Here is a 20,598-nt window from a genome sequence, read left to right as displayed (position 1 = left end):
CTACGTCTTGTCCTGGTCCTGAGATTCAGCATCCTCCTGGGTTCTCCTGCTAATTCCCCACACCACCGCTTAGTAGTACCTTAAGGACGACTGCTGCTTCCTTTTTTACTCTTTGACCAAAACACAGACAGAAAATACGTTCCTTTCCTGATCCCATCACAAACGTAGAAGATGCTAGGTTCAAGGCTTCCTGATTTCCGCTTAACCAGCTTAAATGCATCCACTCTTTCCAAGTCCGGGGAATAAACCAGGGCCTTTAGGGGACCTGAATTATAGGTGTGACCGTCTTCACGGGTGCACACCTCCTCAGCACCCACACCCAGGACATGTGTCTAGACTCCTTGATTCCTCAAAGTCCAAGTTCAAGACAGGGAAGCCCTAGATGTAGGGAAAGACACGTGCCTCCCTTGTGGTCTCATGCCTGCCCTCCTACTTCTAGTTTTCTCTCTGGGGTTCCTCCTCTTTCTGGAAAGATTAATGTTGGGAATGGCCATCATGAAGATATTGCTTATCTCTTTGGGCTTACAGACCATTAATGTGTTAATTCAATTAAAAAGAAACATTTATTTTCTACCACGTGCTTGGCTCTAGGCTAAATGCTGAATATCTGATGGGGAGTAAGACCGACATGGTTCTGTTCTCCATCAGTTTACAGTCCATTGTGGGAAGCTGATGTTAGACAAAGGACCACACATATAAATGTATGATTACAAACAGGATCAGCACTTCAAAATAAAAGTCTGGGTTCTATGGTAGACAGCAATAGTGGTGATGGGGTGGGCACTGAAGGTATCTCTGAGGAAGAAATCTTTGAGTGAGGCCTGAAGGATGAGTAGGGGTTACCTAAGGAGACAGTGGGGGAGGAAGAGCCTTGCAGACAGAGGCAAAGCACTGCAAGGCCCCAGAGTTGAAGAGGAACTTGGCTCAGCCAACACCGCAAAGCTGGTCAGTGTGGCTGAACCAGGAGTGGTCCTGATGGAGCTGGAGAGGCAGGCAGGGGCCAAGTCAAAACTAGCCTTGTGGGCAGTGGTGATGAGTTTGGACTTTATCCTAATAGAAATGGAAAACCACTGAAAGTTTTAAACCCAGGGACTGACCTGGTAAGATTGTGTGTTAAGAAGTTACCCTATCTGGGTGGGAACAAGAGAAGAAAGTGTAAGAACAGACAGGAGGCTGCTGAAAGAGTTACACCATTGATAATGGTGGCTTAGAGTAAGATAGTAGAGGATCTTAGAATAAAATGGGAGAAAGAGACATTGACAATACAACCCAGGAAGCCAACGACACTATCAGAAATACCCACGCACAGACCGTAGTCAGGCCTGGAGGCCTTCCATGTAGTGGTGTGAGGGATCTGACTCTTATCCACTCACAAGAGCCTATTGTTAGCATTTCTGCCCAACTCAGTTCAACGATGTCATTTGGTATCTTGAAATGAGCTGAGGGGACATATTTACACCACAGAAATGAGCAAAGTCTAGAAATCAGGGCTTTCTGTTTTCAGCAATAATCCTGTTTAAGAATCTCATCTTAATCAAGGATGAAGGCATCTCATCCCCTCCTCTGCAGTTTTCACCCTTGATATAAACCCAAGCTACACTTTTTTTTGCCCTAACTTCAGATTTCTTAGCAAGGCTCTAAGGACTTTCCAGTTTGGCTTCCTTATATTTTTCTAGCCCTTCTCTCATCCACCATGTGCTCCACCCACTTCACTGTTTCCTAAACATGTTGTGGCTTTTTCGTGGCTTCTGGGACTTTGCACATCCTCTTCCTCTCACAAAGAATGCCCTTCCCTTTCTTCCCTGACACACCATCATCTCCAAGACCTGGCTTGTTTGAACCTCCTTTTGTTCCCACGGAATTAGCTGCTCCCTCTTCAGGGTCCCTGTAGCACTTTGAGTCAAAGATCTATGACCCATTTATTGAATTTTGTTTAGTCATTTATCCATACTTCACTTTCACTGGAGATTCTGCTAATGTCCAATTTTCACATGTTCCCTCTTGGTCTCCCCCACTCCAGCCTTTGGATATGGGTCTGATCCATGGAAGGTCCTTAAGAAACACTGGTGTAAGTGGATCTTCTTTTCTAGCTCCATTTTAGCCCCCTAATGCCTTGCTCCATGACACGTGGCCTGTGGACCAGCAGCTATGGCATCATCTACTCATCGCAGTCTGCATTTAATAAGATCTACTCTGGATTCATTAAACACACATTAAAGCTTGAGAAGCATCAGACTTATATTCAAAGAATTCCTTACATCTGCCCCAAATCCTCACGCTGCTTTTAGCTGACTGCTGGGAACAAAACACCATTGCCCTGGCCCTTTATCTTCCCAGTGGCTTGAGAATGTTTCATTGCACCTTTGTGTGTCCTCAACCAGAATAAATGAGAACAGTCTTCTTAATGCGCCAGCCAGCAGGTTCTTCTCTTCTAATCAAGCCCATATGCTTTTTGTGACTCCCTTTCTGGGATGTAAAAATAGCCCCATTACCAACTCCTCCTAGTAGCCTTTCCTCTGTAGCCAAGTTAATTCCAAATAGAACATCTGCAAATTCTATTTTGTTGCCTAATTTAAACCAGACTAAAACCAATCTGCATAAAAGTTTATGAACTTTCTAAGGCCTCACACCTTATAATTTCCCCAACTGTGGAAGTCTGCAATTGGAGGCTAGAAGAGGAAGGATTTGGTCATCTCTTTCTCTAGGACTGGAGGAGAGTGTTTGTGGCTTTGTGTATTGGGGCAGGGAACTGGGTTGGCAGTGTGGTGGGTGGGTGGAGGGAGAGGGAAATGAGGGTAATGGATAGAGCTGTACTTCCTTGTGCAAAAATAAATCTGCATAAAGGTCTTTTAACCTTAAGCTGAGGTGATAGGTGGCATTAGGGGCTCAGAAGAGGGAGGATGCCAGGCGAGGGAAGAAAAATGGAGTGTCAGGCAATGGGAGAGGGGGATGGGGGATGAGGCATACATCACCAAGAATAAATGGAGAGGTGTATTTCAGTAGCTGCCCATTGGAGCCAATGGCTCAGGACTTGGGGAGAGGCTAAAAGAGCTCATATCTTTGTCATTAGTTGAACAGGGACCCCAGGTGAACTGAATGGAGGGGGCAGCCCAGAATTAAGGTCCAGGGAAGAGACTTTGTCAGACTGGATAGAGAACAGGAAGCAAAATCAACTCTAGATATTTTCAGGAAGTGTCAATATGATCCCATTCAAAATGGCAAGAGGCTTTTTTTTTTTTTTTTTTTTTTGTAGAAACTGACCAGCTGATTCTAAAATTTACGTGTGGAATAGCAAAGCACATGCACTGGCCAAATGGTTTTTGGAAAGAAGAATGAACTTGGAGGATTCACAGCACTCGATTTCAAGATTTCCTATAAAGCTACAGTAATCGAGTCAGTGTGGTATTAAGCTAAAGAATACACATATCTATGTTTTGAGCAGGAAGAATCTCATAGAAGGAATTAGATGCTTACATAATCACGGGAAAGACAGGAGGAGTAGGGTCTAGGTTGGGCCTCCAGGAATGAGTCCTGGAACACCGCACTATCAAACTGCCCCCCCCCCCCCCCAGGGGAGGGACTGTCTCGACCACCATGGAGTCCCCGTGATCCTGGTGTCAGGAATCAGGAATCAGGAAGCTGCCTCCACCTCACATGTCTCTCGATACTCAGGAAACTGAAAAGGAGACTCTGGAACCCTGCTGTATAATTTCCTTGTTCTCCATGATTTTCCTTGTTGGTTTGGGGGAAAGGGAAGGGGAAGGGGGAAAACATCGAAAGGAGCCTTCCAAATCTTGACAGAACCCAAATTACATCCAGTACATCAGCGGTAAAGCACTCTGGAAGTGTATTTCTTAGCTTTCCATCCTCTGCAGTTTAAGAAGTAAAGAAGTAGGGAGCAAAGGAAGTTGAGAAACCAACCCATAGCATCTACCACCTTTCACGATTCTAGGGCTGCAGCTGATTCAGTTTATGTGTACATCCTTTAGGAATCGCCTGCCATTGCTCCGGATGGGCAGAGCTCAGTACTAGGTGCTAGAGCTGCAGGGATATATAAGATAAAGGTCCAATAGGTATATTAGCCAACATGTACCAGGCACTGTGCAGAAAGTTTGCAAGGGTTGCCTTGTCAACGCTTATGATATCCTGATGAGAAAGGTTCTGTTATTTCTCTGCATTATAGGTGGAGAAACTGAGGCTAAAGCAGGTAGATGACTTACAAGATCACAGAGCTAGTAACTGGCAGACGTGGGATTTGAACCCAGCTCATCTAACTCTGAGGCTCATTCTTTGTGTTCTGCCATGCTGCCTGGAAGGTATACATCTGAAAGACATTACAGAGGTTGGAAGGAAAAGTATGTCCAGTACCCGTAAGACCAGTCACAACACCCCTTGACTGTGGTTCCAACGGAGGGAGGGGAGGTCATGGACGTTGCCCCATATGTTCTGCTCTCCCCTGGGGAGGAGGTATTCCATACCTTCTACCGGGAGTTCACTAATCCCTTATTAAACTGCTTTGTAGGTCTGGTTACTGTACACTCACTGGGTGAAATGGATTCAGTTAAATTTTCAACATGGCAAGTGTAGTAGGTTGAACTGTGTTCCCCCAAAGATATGTCCAAATCCTAATTCCTGGTACGTGAATGGAACTGTGTTTGGAAATAGGGTGTTTGCAGATGTAAGTATGATCTTACATAATTATGATCTTACATAATAATTATGTAATTATGATATAGGTATGATCTTGAGATGAGACCACCTTGAATTGGAGTGGGCCCTCAATCCAATGACCAGTTTTCTTATAAAAGATAGAACATGAGGAGACCCAGAGAGACATAGGAGAAAGGCCATGTGAAGATGGAAGCAGAGATCAGAGTGATGTTGCCACAAGGCAAGGAATGTCAGGAGCTACCAGAACCTGGAAGAAGCAAGGAAGGATTATCCCCTAGAGCCTCTGGAGGGAACATGGCCCTGCTAACACCTTGATTTCAGACTCTGGCCTCCGGAACTATGAGAAAATACATTACTGTAGTCTTAACCACTCTGATGTGGTACTTTGTTATGAGAACCTGAGGAAATTAATGCAACAGGTAAAGTAGAGCTGTCTTTGATGGAAGAAATTTTCTTTGAGCTTCAGCTGGGTTCTCTTTTTAGAATTTATAATTGGTTTGCAGGCACACTGACCTTCATCCTTTGAGATTGAACATTCAACTTTTTTTCATGTTTTTTTTTTTAAACCTTTTTCTCTCTGTGAACTTCTCCCTAAATCTCTCTTGCTAATCCAAGTCCTAAATTTCCCCAGGACCATGAGGAAGAGTGGAAAGGTGTGGGCTTTAGAGTCAGACGGTTGTGGGCTTAAGTTCTGATGCTGCTGTGGGTCCTTGGGCAAGTTGCTTAAACTCTCTGGGCTTCGTTTTCCTCATCTGTGAAAATATAGATAATCTCAATACTTCCCTCATAGAGTGGGTGGATAAGGTAATATACCTAACGTGATGTTCAGCAAATAGTAGTTCTCATTCTTTTCCCCTTTCCTTCAGGACCAAAGTCAGAACCCTCCTCCAGGAAGCTTTCCCTGAGGAACATTAGCTCCAAAGTCCTTTCCCTGCAGTGAGTCACAGCTGCCCTTACTGACTACACCATCAGGCCAGCCTTGAGTGTAGGCTTTGTGCGCTGTTCCCCGAGGTACATGGACCTCACCTTCCGCCACCCATCCTGGGAGGGTCAAGCAATGGCCTCCACCTCTGCCCCCTCTCTTTCTTTCGTGGTTTTCACCAGCATCTAGCATAGGGCTAGCCACACAGACGGAGCAGGTGTTACCCTTGAGTGGATATCAAAGCCTCTGCCCAGCTCTCGGGGATGTCGTGTCTTTACTTCCCGAGCCCCACTTCCTGAGAGGGACTGTGTAAGAGCTAGACCTGGAAATAATCGAGTAGAAATGGGTTGCCCCTAGAAGAGATACATTATAGAAACGGGGACTGTAGCCTCTAAATGGAGTAGAAGTTCATTAGTCCTTACTTCTCTCTGTTACAAACACAATAATTCTTTTTCAAAAAAGAAAAAGAAAAAACCTGTCACTCTTGCCCCATTTCTCAGTGGCTTCTGCACAACCTCACTGAAGGAGAGCCTCATTACGAAGACTTTATTAAGCTTGCGAAAGACGGGGAAGGGCAGTGAGAAGCACACAGAGCTAAACTTGCCAAAAGAAATGAACAAAGCACCTCCTGATGCCTGGACCCCTCGGGGACTTCAGCCCCGGAGACCTCGGAGGCTATTAGGATGCAACTTTATTAACTTCACTCAGGCACGTGGCAGTTAGCCCGGGGCGGCTTCAGAAGCTCCTGGCCGAAGCTCGGAGTCCAAGTTCACCTCCTCCTCAGTCCTGGCCTGCCTCTGGCTGCCCCTCCTTGAATGTGGTCGCCGCTGCAGCCCACTTGTTCCTCTCGCCTCGAGGCCTCGGGATCAGAGGGTCTGTTGGGGTCACTTTTTATTTAGACGTGCTTCTCACTTGCCTGTACATCTACAGCCAAGCCATACCTAAGAGGAGAGGGGGTGGGAGAGGGAGAGAGAAGAAGGCTGCAGGGAAGGATCACTTTCTGCCCAGTTAGAATGGGCAGATTCTCGTCACATCAGCCTTCTTGACCATTACCCTGCCGCTACCCCAAACTGTCCCCATGCTTGGAAAGAGGTGAACAGGGGGTATGACCCTAGGATGCCTTTGTCCTCTGGGAGAGTCATTGGGGAAGTCACTTCACCTCTGAGCCTCTCTGTTTTCATCTGTGAAATGGGTCCAACAACACCCACCTCAAGGGTGGTCCTAACTTTGAGGACACACATGAACTCTAGCCAGCACCTGGCATGTAGCAGGCACCTGCCTATCACTCCTCCTTGCCTCTTCCTCTCCCATCAGGATGACAGATGTGCTCGTTGGGAACTGCTCTGGGCAGGGGGACCTAGGTGCATGGGGAGCTGTAGGCTGGTTGGGGCACTGCCAGCCTTGACCTCTCACTACAGGCAAGCATGCTCTGAGTTTCTTCAAACCCTTTACAAAGCATCTTCTAGTTCCAGCCTATGCTTCCCTGGGGGGTCGTGTGGTCCCCGTTGCCTTGAAACAAAGGGTCTTACCCTTTAGGACATCCCTCCTTTTAGACGGCAGTGTGGAAAGGGGACCTGAAGTGCCCAAAGGTGCCAGCCCCTTAAAAAATCTCCTCCTGCATCTCTCTGGAGCCTTTGAGTTTGGACTGTGATGGGACAAAGTCAGAGTTGAGAAGGACTCAGATGAATCCTACAGGGACATGCTGGGCAGCGGGGGTGGGGGGTGGGGTGGTGATGCCTGGCCTGGATGGGGGAGGGAGGGGTGGGGTCACATGTGTTCCCACAGCCATCTGTCAGGGTGGGCACAGTCGGGGGTTCTGGCAGAGGTGGCCTGGCCTGCATTGTGGTGATTAGGGGACCCTGGCTTCCACCTGCCGGGGGTCCCCTCCCAGCTTCAGCTTTTACTTGTTGAGAAACTTTAGGCAAGTTGCTCAATCTCCCTAAGCCTCCGTTGCTCCACTGGTGAAATGGAAATAGTGATGGAGCCAGCAGACGAGAGATCGCCCAGCCCTCGGTGTGTGTTGCTATTCTTGTTTTAGTTTAGTTTAGTGTTTTTTGTTTGTTTGTTTGTTTGTTTTAGTTGGGATGAGGAAACTGAGGTTTGAAGACATGACCTTACTTCAGTTGGCTCTGGAGACTAGGGGACAGGAAACATGAAGAAGAAACTTCCCAGGAGATGCAGACTAGTAGGACGATAGACAAGTCGTAAATTACCATATGCCGGGTGATTTGTGAGTTAGGAAGGATGGATAAGGTCCAGGAGGGAGTATATCGTTCTGTCTTGTGGATGAGGGTTTGGAGATGGCTTGATAAAGGGGGTGGCAGGTGTGCTGAGTCCAACTGGGAGGGTGGCAACACTGACAGGAGACAGATGCTAATCTGTACACTTTCCATGACATCTTGTTGCTGTTTGCACAATGCTGCCCGCCCATAGGAACCTCCAGTCCAGGTGGGAAGAACAGCTATTATCCAAGGAGAGAGTAAGATAGGGATGGGACTGGGTGTCACAGGGGGGACAATACCTCTGGCCTCCTCACCTGGGTGCCCAGCGACTTTATCCCAGTTTCAGGTCTCTGGGAGAAGCCTCATTCTGCTTGAGGCCTTGGTTTCCTTATCCAAGGGAAGAGGTTGAGTTCCATTTCAGCTCTGAAGTTGTAGGGGTAATTAATTCCCATAAAAAAGTTCAGGGAACGTTCACAATCTCAGAGTAGTAACAAGTGAAGAGGGAGCAAGTGAGGACATCACCCACAAGGGGTGGAAGAGGGGGGACTTGGGGTCCTTCAGAGGAGTGAGGTGTGTCTGAGCCTTCAGGTTGATGGCAAGTCTGGAGCTACAATCCAGGACTCCTGATTCAACGGCTCATTTCTCTTTATGTCGCATTAGCTACCTTTAGTCATGTGATTTGGCCTTGTCATATGATTTTATGAAAAAATATTTCAGCTCCTATTCACCTCTTTTCTGGGTGTCATCTCCCACCATGTTAAATGACAGGGCAAGATTATGACTGAGTGAGGTGTGTGTTGGGACATGTGGGACAATGTGGGACTGCAGAAGGCATTTCAGATCCAGCAATTTGGACATGCGTGGGGAGGTGAGCAGTTAAAACTTGAAGAACCTTCAAGTTGATTCGTAGAAGGGAAGGATGATTTCTCTCTGGGCTCTGATTAACTCTGTAAAGGCTTTGCAGAATCCCACCACCGTGGAACGCAACCCGGAGCTCATTCACCTCAGGGATGGCAAATCCATGGCACACGTGCCACAAATGTTATTTGTGCCCATGGCAGGCATCATTAATGGATCACAGCACTTTTTCTTAGTGAGCCAGGATACAGCCTTGGAATCTCTTTCAATGTAGTGTCCCAGCAACCACTGTCAGTCAACTGGAGGGGACGTGCAAGGGAAACTCTGTCTGCCCTCGCTGATCTAGTCCAATTTCTTTTATGTGTAGGTGGAGAAACTGAAGCCCAGAGAAGACTTGCTGAGGCCTCTAATTCAGGTCATGGTAGTCCCAGCATTAGAACTGTGTTTTCTTATCTCCGAGTCCTTTGCTTTGTGTACCAAACCATGCTGCTTCACCTACATCACTCTCAAAAAGAGGCACTAATGAATTGCTCATCACCTGCCAGCGAGCGCCAGCTTGTCTTCTTCTCCACATCAAGGGTTCCTGCTCCGCCTTAATGGACAATTCGTTTCACTGATGGCCTCCCAGGCCTCTTTAAGTCCAACTTTGGTGAATTCACCTTCACCCTCATGATTTTCTGCTACCAAATCTGGGGTACCAGGCAGGCTGAAGAGTGTCCTTAGGGAAGGTGACAGGAGAAGGGGAAGGGCATTTTCTAGTATTACTTCCACAGGTTGGGAATCTACAACTGGAAATGGCCCTGAAGGTTTTTTCATAAACAATCATAATTATAAGAAAGAATCACAGGATCTCCAACACAGCTGCACATTCTCATGAGGAAGTGATTTTATTTTGACTTACTGGAAATTTGGGTCATTAATGCTTCTCTTCATTGTTACCCTGTCCAGGTTCCATCCAGAAATCATTTTCTCTGAAGAGTGATCCGCCAATTGCTAAACAGGGTAGGCTCTTTAAATTGACCTTTGGTCTGAAACATGTGAGCGTGTGAAGCTGAAAGAGGGAGCTGTGACTCACAGTTCCCCAACAACTGGCTGATCCCCCAGGGCAGCTAATTGCATTTGGAAAACTAAGGACTTGTCCTGCTCTTCCCTTCTGCCGGCTCTGAACGCTGCTTTCAGGAACTACCAGCTCAGTCCAGCTCAGCCCAAATCAGCAGCCTCTTCTCTCCTTTTTAAAAAATATTTCATCTCAACTTTATTATTTTTTATTAATTAATTTTTATTGAAGTATAGTTGCTTTACAATGTTGTGTTAGCTTCTACTGCACAGCGAAATGAATCAGCCATACATATACATATATCCCCTCCCTTTTGGATCTCCCTCCCACTTAGGACATCACAGTGTATTAAGTAGAGTTCCCTGTGCTATACAGTACGTTCCCATCAGTTGTCTATTTTATACATAGTATCAATAGTGTCTATGTGTCAATCCCAGCCTCCCAATTCCTCTCACCCCACCCCTTTCCTCTCCCCCTTGGTATCCATACATTTGTTTTCTACATCTGTGTTTCTATTTCGGCTTTGCAAATGTCACCTATACCATTTTTCTAGATTCCACATATATGCGTTAATACACGATATTTGTTTTTCTCTTTCTGACTTACTTCACTTTGTATGACACTCTCTAGGTCCATCCATGTCTCTACAAATGACCCAATTTCATCCGTCAACAGAGGAATGGATAAAGAAGATGTGGTACATGTATACAATAGAATATTACTCAGCAGCCTTTTCTTTAGCAGAGGGTTCCTTTGGAGAAACTCACTTTGGCAATAATGACTCCACATGGTGCCTTGGAACTCTGGTATTTTCTGTAGTGCTATCTAATCCTAACTTACAACAGTTCTTGTTGGCAGTCCATCTCACAAATGGGAACACAGACTGTATCGGGGAAGCTGTGAGGTCTGTCTGGTGCCACACAGCAGATTGGTCTCCAACACAAGACAGGATCTGAGGCCCCTGCCTCTGAGCACAGTGCACCCTTCCCACCTCTGCAAACCAAGACTGGTCATGTCACCAAACAGGCAGACTCAGCCCAGGTTGGACAGCTTCAGCTTGTTCTTGCTCCATTTACTTACTCAGCTTAAGAGAAGAGGACCATCTTTGGGGATGGCTATAGAGCATCATTGCTGGGCATGTTGAGCTTGGCGGATCTGGAGTGTGTTCCTAAAGATGGTTATTTTGGTAATGGCGGTAATTGGTGATGCTGGACTCACTCTCATCCTCAAGCATCGTCGCAGGGAGAAGCGTGCACTTGGACAGAGTATTATCTTCTGAGTGTGTAGCAGTTATTTCTTGAATACCTCCCATCTCACAGACATGTATAAAATAACACATATATACGTGGGCCTGAGGTTTCAAAAGCCGTCTGCTGTATCCATCTGCTTGGAGGTAGTCTTCACCTAAGTTGTTCAAGACAGAAGTGTCGTTTTCATTCATTTTTCCTTTTAATGAGTGTCAACGAAGGAGAGTCCTTAACAACTGTGGGTCAACCACTTTAGCATTTAACAACCCTCATGGTCAGGAAATTAATCCTGACATTTAACCTAAATTCTGCTTGTTGACTGTTTCCTCCATTCCGGACTCAGTGCAGCGAGGAACAGCTGCTCACCATTCTTCCTCTGTCCTACCTGGTCACAGATGAAGACTGCCACAACTTCAGTCTTTATCCTTTTCTTCGGGCTCAAGAGTAACAATTCACTTGAGGGTTTTGCCTTTCTTCCTAGGACCTGTTTGCGAACTTATTCTAAATCTTTTCCATATTTCCCACATCATTCTTGAATTGTGATAGTTCAAAGCAATCCTGATTAAGTGGCTCTGTTTTATCCTAGAACAAGCACTATGCAACTTTCTCTCCACTCCCAGGCAGTCCCTTCCATTAAAAATAGCCCGACCCAAATGACTTGCAATGTATTTGTATATGCTTTGTGGTCCACTATGGTTCTCTGCTTTTCTTGTGTGTGCCCTTGTTGTATAGATTCTTTACCTATTATTTCTTTATCCTGAGTCTGGATTGATTTTGTTTTTTAAAGAAGTCTGCTTAACACATTTCCCTGTTGAATTGAATCTTGAAGATTATAGCCATGCCAGCAATATGGGCCACTGATGTTAGATGTTACAGAGGATTCTCCCACATTTTCTTCCTGTACTTACAGATTACTTGCATGCTTATTCTCTTGTGGTTTCAAACTTGAAAAACAAAAATAATAGTATTAAATATTTACTGTATACCCAGGGGAGTACAGATCTAAGTTCCTGTTCTCAAACGTTAAGATTTTTTGATTATACAGGATGTTTACACAGGATATTTTGAGAGCATAATTTAAGATGGAATATATTCAGGGGTGGACTGTGTAGTACCAGTGATAATGATGAGAGTGAACATTTGCTGGGCCAACTATCTATCAAGCATGTGCTAAGCACATTATGTAAATCGTTTGAAACAGATCATTAACGAAATAAAAATTCCAAGAAAGGATAGATTGGTGAGGGATAGAGCTGTCAGAACAGTGTTCTGGAAGAGGTATGACTTGAGTTGGGCCTAGACCTGGCACTGATGTCCTTGCTCCAGGTTCATTGCCTTTTCTATACATGGTGCTTGCTGGGTTTGTGAAGGCTAACATTTTTAGAGACAAGAAAATTGATGGATATTTTTAAGCTGAGACGTCTTGTTCATGTTATAATGGTATGTTATTTAGCAGATGACCCCTGCCTTCATGAAGGGCCATTAGCACAGGTGAATTTGGGGCAAGGGGTGGCTTAACAGGATGTGGGCCAGATTTTACAGAATGATTTGCCATTGACAAGAAGGTAACAGGCAAGAGGCTGTAGATAAAAGTCTGTTCTCTTAAGACTCCACATACCTGGGTCCATATTCATCCATGCGTGTACTCCCAACCCAGTTAAGAGGGAGAATGTCTGTATTTTTATTGCAAATTAAAAAATGATACTTGAAGGAATCAAATGTCAAGCCTCAAGATTCAGCCTCTCGCTCTGGGAGCAGAATTGGAGCAAAACCCCTCAAACTAACTCAGTGGGAAAATGAGGACCTGTGTTGAGCTGGCACTGTTTCCCGATTTACTCACCGTCTAAAAAGGAGAGACGTAAAGACACATTTCTTCCTGTGGCTCAGACAGGCTCTACCTGAGCAATTGCTGCCCAGCAATACCTGCATTCTAAGACAGCATGTAGGACTGCCCTGGTGGCGCAGTGGTTAAGAATCCACCTGCCAATGCAGGGGACACCGGTTCGAGCCCTGGTCCAGGAAGATCCCATGTGCCACGGAGCAGCTAAGCCCGTGCGCCACAACTACTGAGCCTGCGCTCTAGAGCCTGCGAGCCGCAACTACTGAAGCCCGCGCCTAGAGCCCGTGCTCTGCAACAAGAGATGCCACCACAATGAGAAGCCCGTGCACCGCAACGAAGAGTAGCCCCCACTTGCCGCAACTAGAGAAGACCCAACACAGCCAAAATTTTAAAAATAAATAAATAAATAAATAAAACAGTATGTATTCAAGCCACTTTTGTGTGCCAGGAGCAGGAAGGAGGGTGAACCCTCCAAGTAGGGTGAGGGACCCAGAAGATGAGGGGGTGACTATGTCTCCAGTGAGTTGTGGGCCATCGGAGCAGTCAGGTATGAAAATAAGTAACAAGATGTGCAGTGAGAGATATGTTAAAATCAGAACCCTCTATCTGATAATGCTCTCTCCATTCCATCGCTCCAGTGGAAGGCAGCTTTCCTGTCCTTTGAACAAACCCTGTGCCACAGTACTACACTTACCTGATATTATTCTTATTATATGTATGTGTATATATGTATATGTATGTGTGTGTGTGTGTGTGTGTGTGTGTGTGTATACACAGTACATGCCTACCTCCTCTCCTTGGCCATGACCTCCTAGAGGGCAGTCCTTTCTGCTAAGGTCAGTCTGTGTCCCCAGTCATTTTAGCATTTCCCACAATGCCTTGTGTAATAGGCTCATCGTATTTACTGACAGATGAGAGAACGAATGAATGGTGATGGGATGAGTAGGGCTGTAGGTGTTAGAGAGGGGAATGTTTAATTAATTAATAAATTCGTTTAACTGATATTGAGTACCTATTTTATGCTAGGCACTCTCCCAAGTGTTGGGGATATAGCTGTGAACAAGATAGACATAAACCCTGCCCTCAGGGTGTTTACACTCAGGTTGGGGACATCGAATCCTACTTGAACGCTTGAGTGGGCTTCACCATAGAGCTGGCTGTGACCTTGGCCTTGGAATATGGAAGGAATTCTGGTGGGTGGAAAAGAGTGAGGAGGTCATTATAGGTGCAGGGTGTGAGCAAAACCTGAAATAAACTATGTACATTTCCATCACATGAACATGTGAAATGTGATGGCAGGTGACCTCACTACAGATTCTACTGTCTCCCCATGAGTACACTTTGCTATAAGAAGACAACATGGGGTCTACGCACTGATTCCAAAATTGAGGGAGAGGGAGGAAAGGAAGATAACTATTTATCGGGCCGAACTTTGTTTCATTTACTCTGCATCGTGGCCCTGCAAGTTGGTTTTTGCTACCTCCCTTTTGCAGAAGAGGAAACTGTTGCCCAGAGAGGATGTATAACTTGCTCAAGATCACAGAGGAGGATTTAAATCCGGCTCTATCTGACTCCCAAACATGCACTCTTGACACTTTACCACCAAAGCAAAGGTTCAAACCAACACACAAGCAACTAACAAGCTGAATCTTCTCTGGTGAACATCTTGGCCCTTGATGTCTACTTTACAGCAGTCTTCCTAGGAGTTCAGTTCTGGCCATGCCATGTTGACTTTATCCTCTCTCAAGTTCTCTGTGGCTGGAAGCAGGATGACTCTGCTCAGTGTTCATGCCTATTCTCCAATGTCAGCTTGAGGCAGTGAGGCCCACGGGAACTCCTCCAGGTTAGGCTGAGGGTCCCTCACCCGATGATGGCTGCAGGGGAATTCAAGTGAGAGATTACTGTTAGGAAGTACAGAAATATGTCACCAGACCTATAGCAAAGTCATGGGGAAGAGTTCCTCTCATGCTTCCTTAGACTGGATGAAATCATGGGGCATTCTCATGGGTTTTCTAATGGTTCTACCCTATGGGCCACTTCCTTGATTGTCTCTAGTTTCCTATTCTTTTCCCAGAAGTGTTGATCTGATCCATCTCCTGAATTTCATTACCCTCAAGACTAGCCAAAGACTTGGACATTGTTTCCCTAGACCCCAGTTTTAGCCTTCCTGGGAATAAGTGTGTGGACTATTTTTCAAATAGGAGCTCTAATCATTGAGGCTGGATCTCCGGCTGCATCGTATTCCCTGTCCCCCCATTACAGTTGGGTAGAGCCATGGGATTAAGTTCCCTCCAGTGGAATGTGAGCAGAATTGATATGGCCATTTCTTCCTGACCCATCAAACCTCTCATGCTCTTTCTCTGTTCCCACTGGCTGGAATGGTGAGGACCAGGGCAGCCTTGGAAACCACTCGTCAAAGATGGCAGAGCCTCTGTCAGCCTGGATCACTGAATGACTGTGTGCAGCAGATCTACCCACTAATATGGAACTCGGCCCTGGACCATTACTGTAAACTTAACGTTGTGTTTGGGCCATGATACATCTTGGGTGTGTTGGTTACAGCTGTTTAGCTTACCCCAACTGTGTTCATTTCCTAGGGCTGCCATAACAAAATTCTACAAACTGGTGGCTTAAAACAACAGAAATTTGTCCTCTCACAGTTCTGAAGGCTAGAATTCTGAAATCAAGAGGTTGACAGTGTTGCTTCCTTCTGAGGGCTGTGAGGGAGAATCTGGTCCATGCCTTCCGCCTGGCTTGTGCTGATGGCCGGCAATCTTTGCCTTTCCTTGGCTTGTAAATGCAGCATTCCAATCTCTGCCTCCATCTTCATATGGTGATTTCTTGTGTCTCTGTGTCTTCACATGGCCATCTTCCCTCTTTGTCTCTCTCCTCCTTTTGTAAGGACACCAGTCATCTTGGCTTAAAGGCACATCCTACTCCAGTATGAGCCCATCTTAATTTAACTAATTACAACTGTAACCATGTTATTTTCAAATAAGGTCACATCGTGTGGTACTGGTTTAGGACTTCAACATATCTTTTCTGGGGGTGATGCAATTCAACCCATAACACCAATTAATGCTAACAGTAAAAAATGCAGAGAAAGCCCCAAAGTCACATCAAAGGTATTGCAAATTCTTACAGCAACTCACCTTTGGTCCTGGGGCTGACTCTCAGAAACTTTCCTCTTGTCCTTTCTTAGGAAACAGGCCCATCCAGCCTTTGCTCCCTAGATCCTAGGTCAGGTAGTTGGGCCTGAATCCTCAGGTAGATTTAAATGGCCTCTTAAATTTAAGAATAATGGGTCTCAATTTTCTTACCAGTAAAATGGGAATAATGATGCACGTCCTGCTTACTTTACAAGGCTTCAAATAAGAATCAAATCAGTACATGATAGTAACAACCAATGCTCATAAACGTGCTTTATAGTTTAGCATGATTGCATTTATTATTTTGATAGGTCTTTTCATTTTTCTGTTATTTGGCACTGAGGTGTACAAAATTGGGTTGAGCAATTCATGGCATGTCATGGCGAGCATAATTTCTTCATGCAAATTTCCTCTCATTTTATCTTATTTATTTCATTTGTTTTATGATTAGTTCTCATTTCCCATCACTCATCAGTGGCCACCCCCAGGGCCACAGCTTCAGGAGTGCATTTTTTTTTTGTTTTCTTTTTGTTTTCTCAAGGAGTTCCCACAGTTTCTGTGATAGATTCTGGGGTCACCAGTCTCCTCCTCTCTTCTAGGTTGGACCCAGGGAGGGAGCTGGCAGCTCAAGCCAGTTCAACATGTGGTCCAACACAATAGAAGCCTGTGTGTACATATTTATTACTTTAGTTCCTCGTCCATTCCTCAGCTCCAAATAAATTAGGAAATTTTAAAAATAGAGATAGACTATAAGATAAAATAAGGGATAAAGTTGGTGTGTAGAAATACCTACAATAAATCTGGTGTCATTTTTAGGGATCATTTTGAGATTCCTGGTAGCCAAAGAAAAAAGTAAACAAAGCACATGACTGATTATGAAAATGAGCAGGTTGATCATTAAAAGAAGCCTAGCTTTCTTGACAAGGAGGCCTGAACCATTATCTCCTGTGATCCTCAGTGGTATTTGTACACTAATACACGATTGCATAGCACACATTTTAGAGCAGGCGGATTATGTTTTTACTTATTTCCTTTATTTCATTATTTAAAATGATGGATGTCTTGCACAGTTGGTGGGAATGTAAATTGATACAGCCACTATGGAGAACAGTATGGAGTTTCCTTAAAAAACTAAAAATAGAATTACCATATGACCCAGCAATCCCACTGCTGGGCATATACCCAGAGAAAACTATAATTCAAAAAGACACATGCACCACAATGTTCACTGCAGCTCTATTTACAATAGTCAGGTCATGGAAGCCACCTAAATGCCCATCGACAGACGAATGGATAAAGAAGATCTGGTACATATATACAATGGAATATTAGCCATAAAAAGGAACGAAACTGGGTCATTTGTAGAGACATGGATGGACCTAGAGACTGTCATACAGAGTGAAGTAAGTCAGAAAGAGAAAAACAAATACCGTGTATTAATGTATAAATGTGGAATCTAGAAAAATGGTACAGATGAATGTAGAAAAATGGTAGAGATTTCTGCAGGGCAGAAACAGAGACACAAATATAGAGAACAAACGTATGGACACCAAGGTGGAAAGCGCGGGCAGTGGTGGTGGTGGTGGGATGAATTGGGAGACTGCGATGGACATATATATGCTAATATGTATAAAGTAGATAAGTAATAAGAACCTGCTGTATAAAAAATAAATAAATTAAATTAAATTAAAAAAATAAAATGATGGATGTGATGCTCATTATCACATGTCATTAGGGAATTGCAAATTAAAACAACAAGATATCACTACGCACCTATTAAAAGGGCTGAAATCCAAAACACTGACAACACCGAATGTTGGTAAGGATGTGGAATAATAGGATTCTTTTTTTTTGGGTAATAATATTTTTACAGCTTTATTGAGATATTATTTATTTATTTTTTAACATCTTTATTGGAGTATAATTGCTTTACAATGGTGTGTTAGTTTCTGCCTTATAACAAAGTGAATCAGTTATACATATACACATGTTCCCATATCTCCTCCCTCTTGCATCTCCCTCCCTCCTACCCTCCCTATCCCACCCCTCTAGGTGGTCACAAAGCACCAAGTTGATCTCCCTGTGCTATGCGGTTGCTTCCCACTAGCTATCGATTTTACATTTGGTAGTGTACATATGTCCATGCCACTCTCTCGCTTCCCCCTCCCCATATCCTCAAGTCTATTCTCTAGAAGGTCTGCATCTTTATTCCCACCTTGCCCCAGGTTCTTCATGACAATTTTTTTTTATTCCATATATATGCATTAGCATACGATATTTGTTTTTCTCATTCTGACTTACTTCACTCTGTATGACAGACTCTAGGTGCATCCACCTCACTACAAATAACTCAGTTTTGTTCCCTTTTATGGCTGAATGTTATTCCATTGTATATATGTGCCACATCTTCTTTATCTATTCATCCGATAATGGACACTTATGTTGTTTCCATATCCTGGCTATTGTAAATAGAACTGCAATGAACATTTTGGTACATGACTCTTTTTGAAGGAATTCTTATTCATTGCTGGGGGAAATACAAAACGGTAAAACGACTTTGGAAGACAGTCTGGTAGTTTCTTACAAAACTAAACATACTCTTACCATTTGATCCAGCAATTGTGCTCCTTGGTATTTAACCAAACGAGATGAAAATTTTGTTTATAAAAAAACAGCATCCAAATGTTTGTAGTAGCTTTATTCATAACTGCCAAAACTTGGAAGCAATTAAGATGTCCTTCAGTAGATGAATGGATAAGCAAACTACAGTGCATCCGTACAATGGAATATTAGTGATAAAAAGAGGTGAGCATTCAAGCCACAGAAAGACATGGAGGAACCTTAAATGAGTATAGCTAAGTGAAAGAAACCAATCTGAAAAGGCTACATACTATATGATTCCAACCATAGAACATTCAGGAAAAGGCAAACTTATGGAGATGGAGAAAGATCAATGGCTGCGAGCGCAGGGGGTTGAGGAGAAAAGACGGGATTCATAGGTGGAGGACCGGGGATTTTCAGGGCAATGAAGCTATTTTTCTATATGATACTATAACGTTTATCAAAACCCACAGAATGTATAGTACAGAGCATGAACTTTAATGTAAATTGTGGATTTTAGTTAATCATAATGCATCAGTATTGGCTCATCAATTGTAACAAATGTACGACACTAGTGCAAGATGTTAAAAATACGGGAAATCGGAGTGTGTGAAGGGGTATATGGGAATTTGTATTTTCACTCAGTTTTTTTCTGTAAATCCAAAACTGCTCAAAAAGCCCATTAATTAAAAAAAAAAAGCATGCATATGTAGGTACGCCTGGAATTGCAAGACACTAGGGAACGGACTCAGCACCCCCAGGCAGTACCAAATTCTTCTTTTACTTGCATCTGTTTCATAGAGCCAAGGACACTGCAGGCTTCCAGAAAAGCCTTCCTGACCTACCTCCAGTGAGGGAGACAGGTTCCACCTAAGGAGGGCAAGCCAGGGGGTGGGGGGACTAGCACAGAAAAAGGTGCCCCTTTAGTCCCCTTCTCAGCATTGCACATTTTGTTCTCAAGCAGGTTCCTTTAATACCTTTTCATCTATTACCTAAACAGTGTTGAAAAGGTGTCACTTTGAGAGAATGTATTCGAGGCAAACCCCTACTTGTATTGTCTAGGGGTTTATTAAGACTCCCATTTTGTAGATCCGTAAACTGAGGCCCAGAGACAAAGTCCACAGCAGAAGCGGCAGCGGGAGGATTCAACCTGGTGCTAATGGCATGCTCTCATCATCACACAGATCTGTTGAGCTGGGTGGAGAGGCAACCCCACCCCATCTCCACCCCATCCCTGTCCCTCCTGCCTCGTGCATCCCCTCCTTGCACCTCCTGCCTCCTGGCCCTGGAGCCCCGCCCCAAGGCCAGCTCAATCTTCACCTGACCCCACCCCCGCCCAGGGTCTGCTCCCTGGACTTTCTCACCCTCTCGGGCAAAGCTACACGCTTGGGAGACATGAGTTCACATTTACTTAGCCCCAGAAAAGTGAAAAAAAAAATTCTCCCTAACCGTTCATCTTAAAAAATATATGATCCGAAAGTGTACACACAACAATAACAGATGTTGTTTAACAGGCTTGTAGGACATTCCCATAAAGTTATAAACATATCTTTCAGTGGTTACTTAAGATAAACAGATACAAGTCACATATTTTTTGGTACAAGAGACAACTTGCTGTTTGGAAGCCAAATAAAGATTCCTGAATGTGAGATGCACCTGAAAAAGATTAGGAGATCATATCAAGGATATAAAACTTGGGCCGAATCTAGCATGCTTTGCTTGGAGCTGTATGTCTCAGCAAAAAATTGGCTTCCATCTCCACGCAGGGGACCTGGGGCTGATGAGGACTCCGGGGACATTTCTCCCCACCCCTACTGCATCTCCCATCTCTGGTGCAAAGCCACAGTCACTGGGCAGCCTGCACTGCTCACTGCCACCCTCCTGGCTCCATTTGGCCAATTATTGCTGAGTGCTTTCTGTGTGTGCTGGGTGCTGACCAGGGGCCAGGCACGAAGAACTAAAACGGAGAGCACAGTCTGATGAGAGAAGCAGATGTACAAATAGATACTTTATCAAATGCGATCATTTATG

At 44.5% G+C, this 20,598-nt stretch overlaps 1 long non-coding RNA gene across 1 annotated transcript in view; it reads left to right on the top strand.

The window, feature by feature from the left end:
* Nucleotides 1-13,185, top strand: part of LOC137225916 (uncharacterized) — a 37,867-nt gene extending 24,682 nt beyond the window's left edge. Inside the window, exon 3 of the long non-coding RNA XR_010944088.1 lies at nucleotides 9,041-13,185. This is a non-coding gene — a long non-coding RNA (uncharacterized lncRNA). The remainder of the gene's footprint in view (nucleotides 1-9,040) is intronic.
* The last annotated feature ends 7,413 nt before the right edge of the window (nucleotides 13,186-20,598 follow it).

The sequence above is a fragment of the Pseudorca crassidens genome, chromosome 6 (genome assembly GCF_039906515.1).
Source record: "Pseudorca crassidens isolate mPseCra1 chromosome 6, mPseCra1.hap1, whole genome shotgun sequence".
Classification (NCBI taxonomy): domain Eukaryota; kingdom Metazoa; phylum Chordata; class Mammalia; order Artiodactyla; family Delphinidae; genus Pseudorca; species Pseudorca crassidens.
The sequence above is the reverse complement of the archived record's forward strand: the minus strand, read 5'-3'. Positions and strand labels throughout refer to the sequence as shown.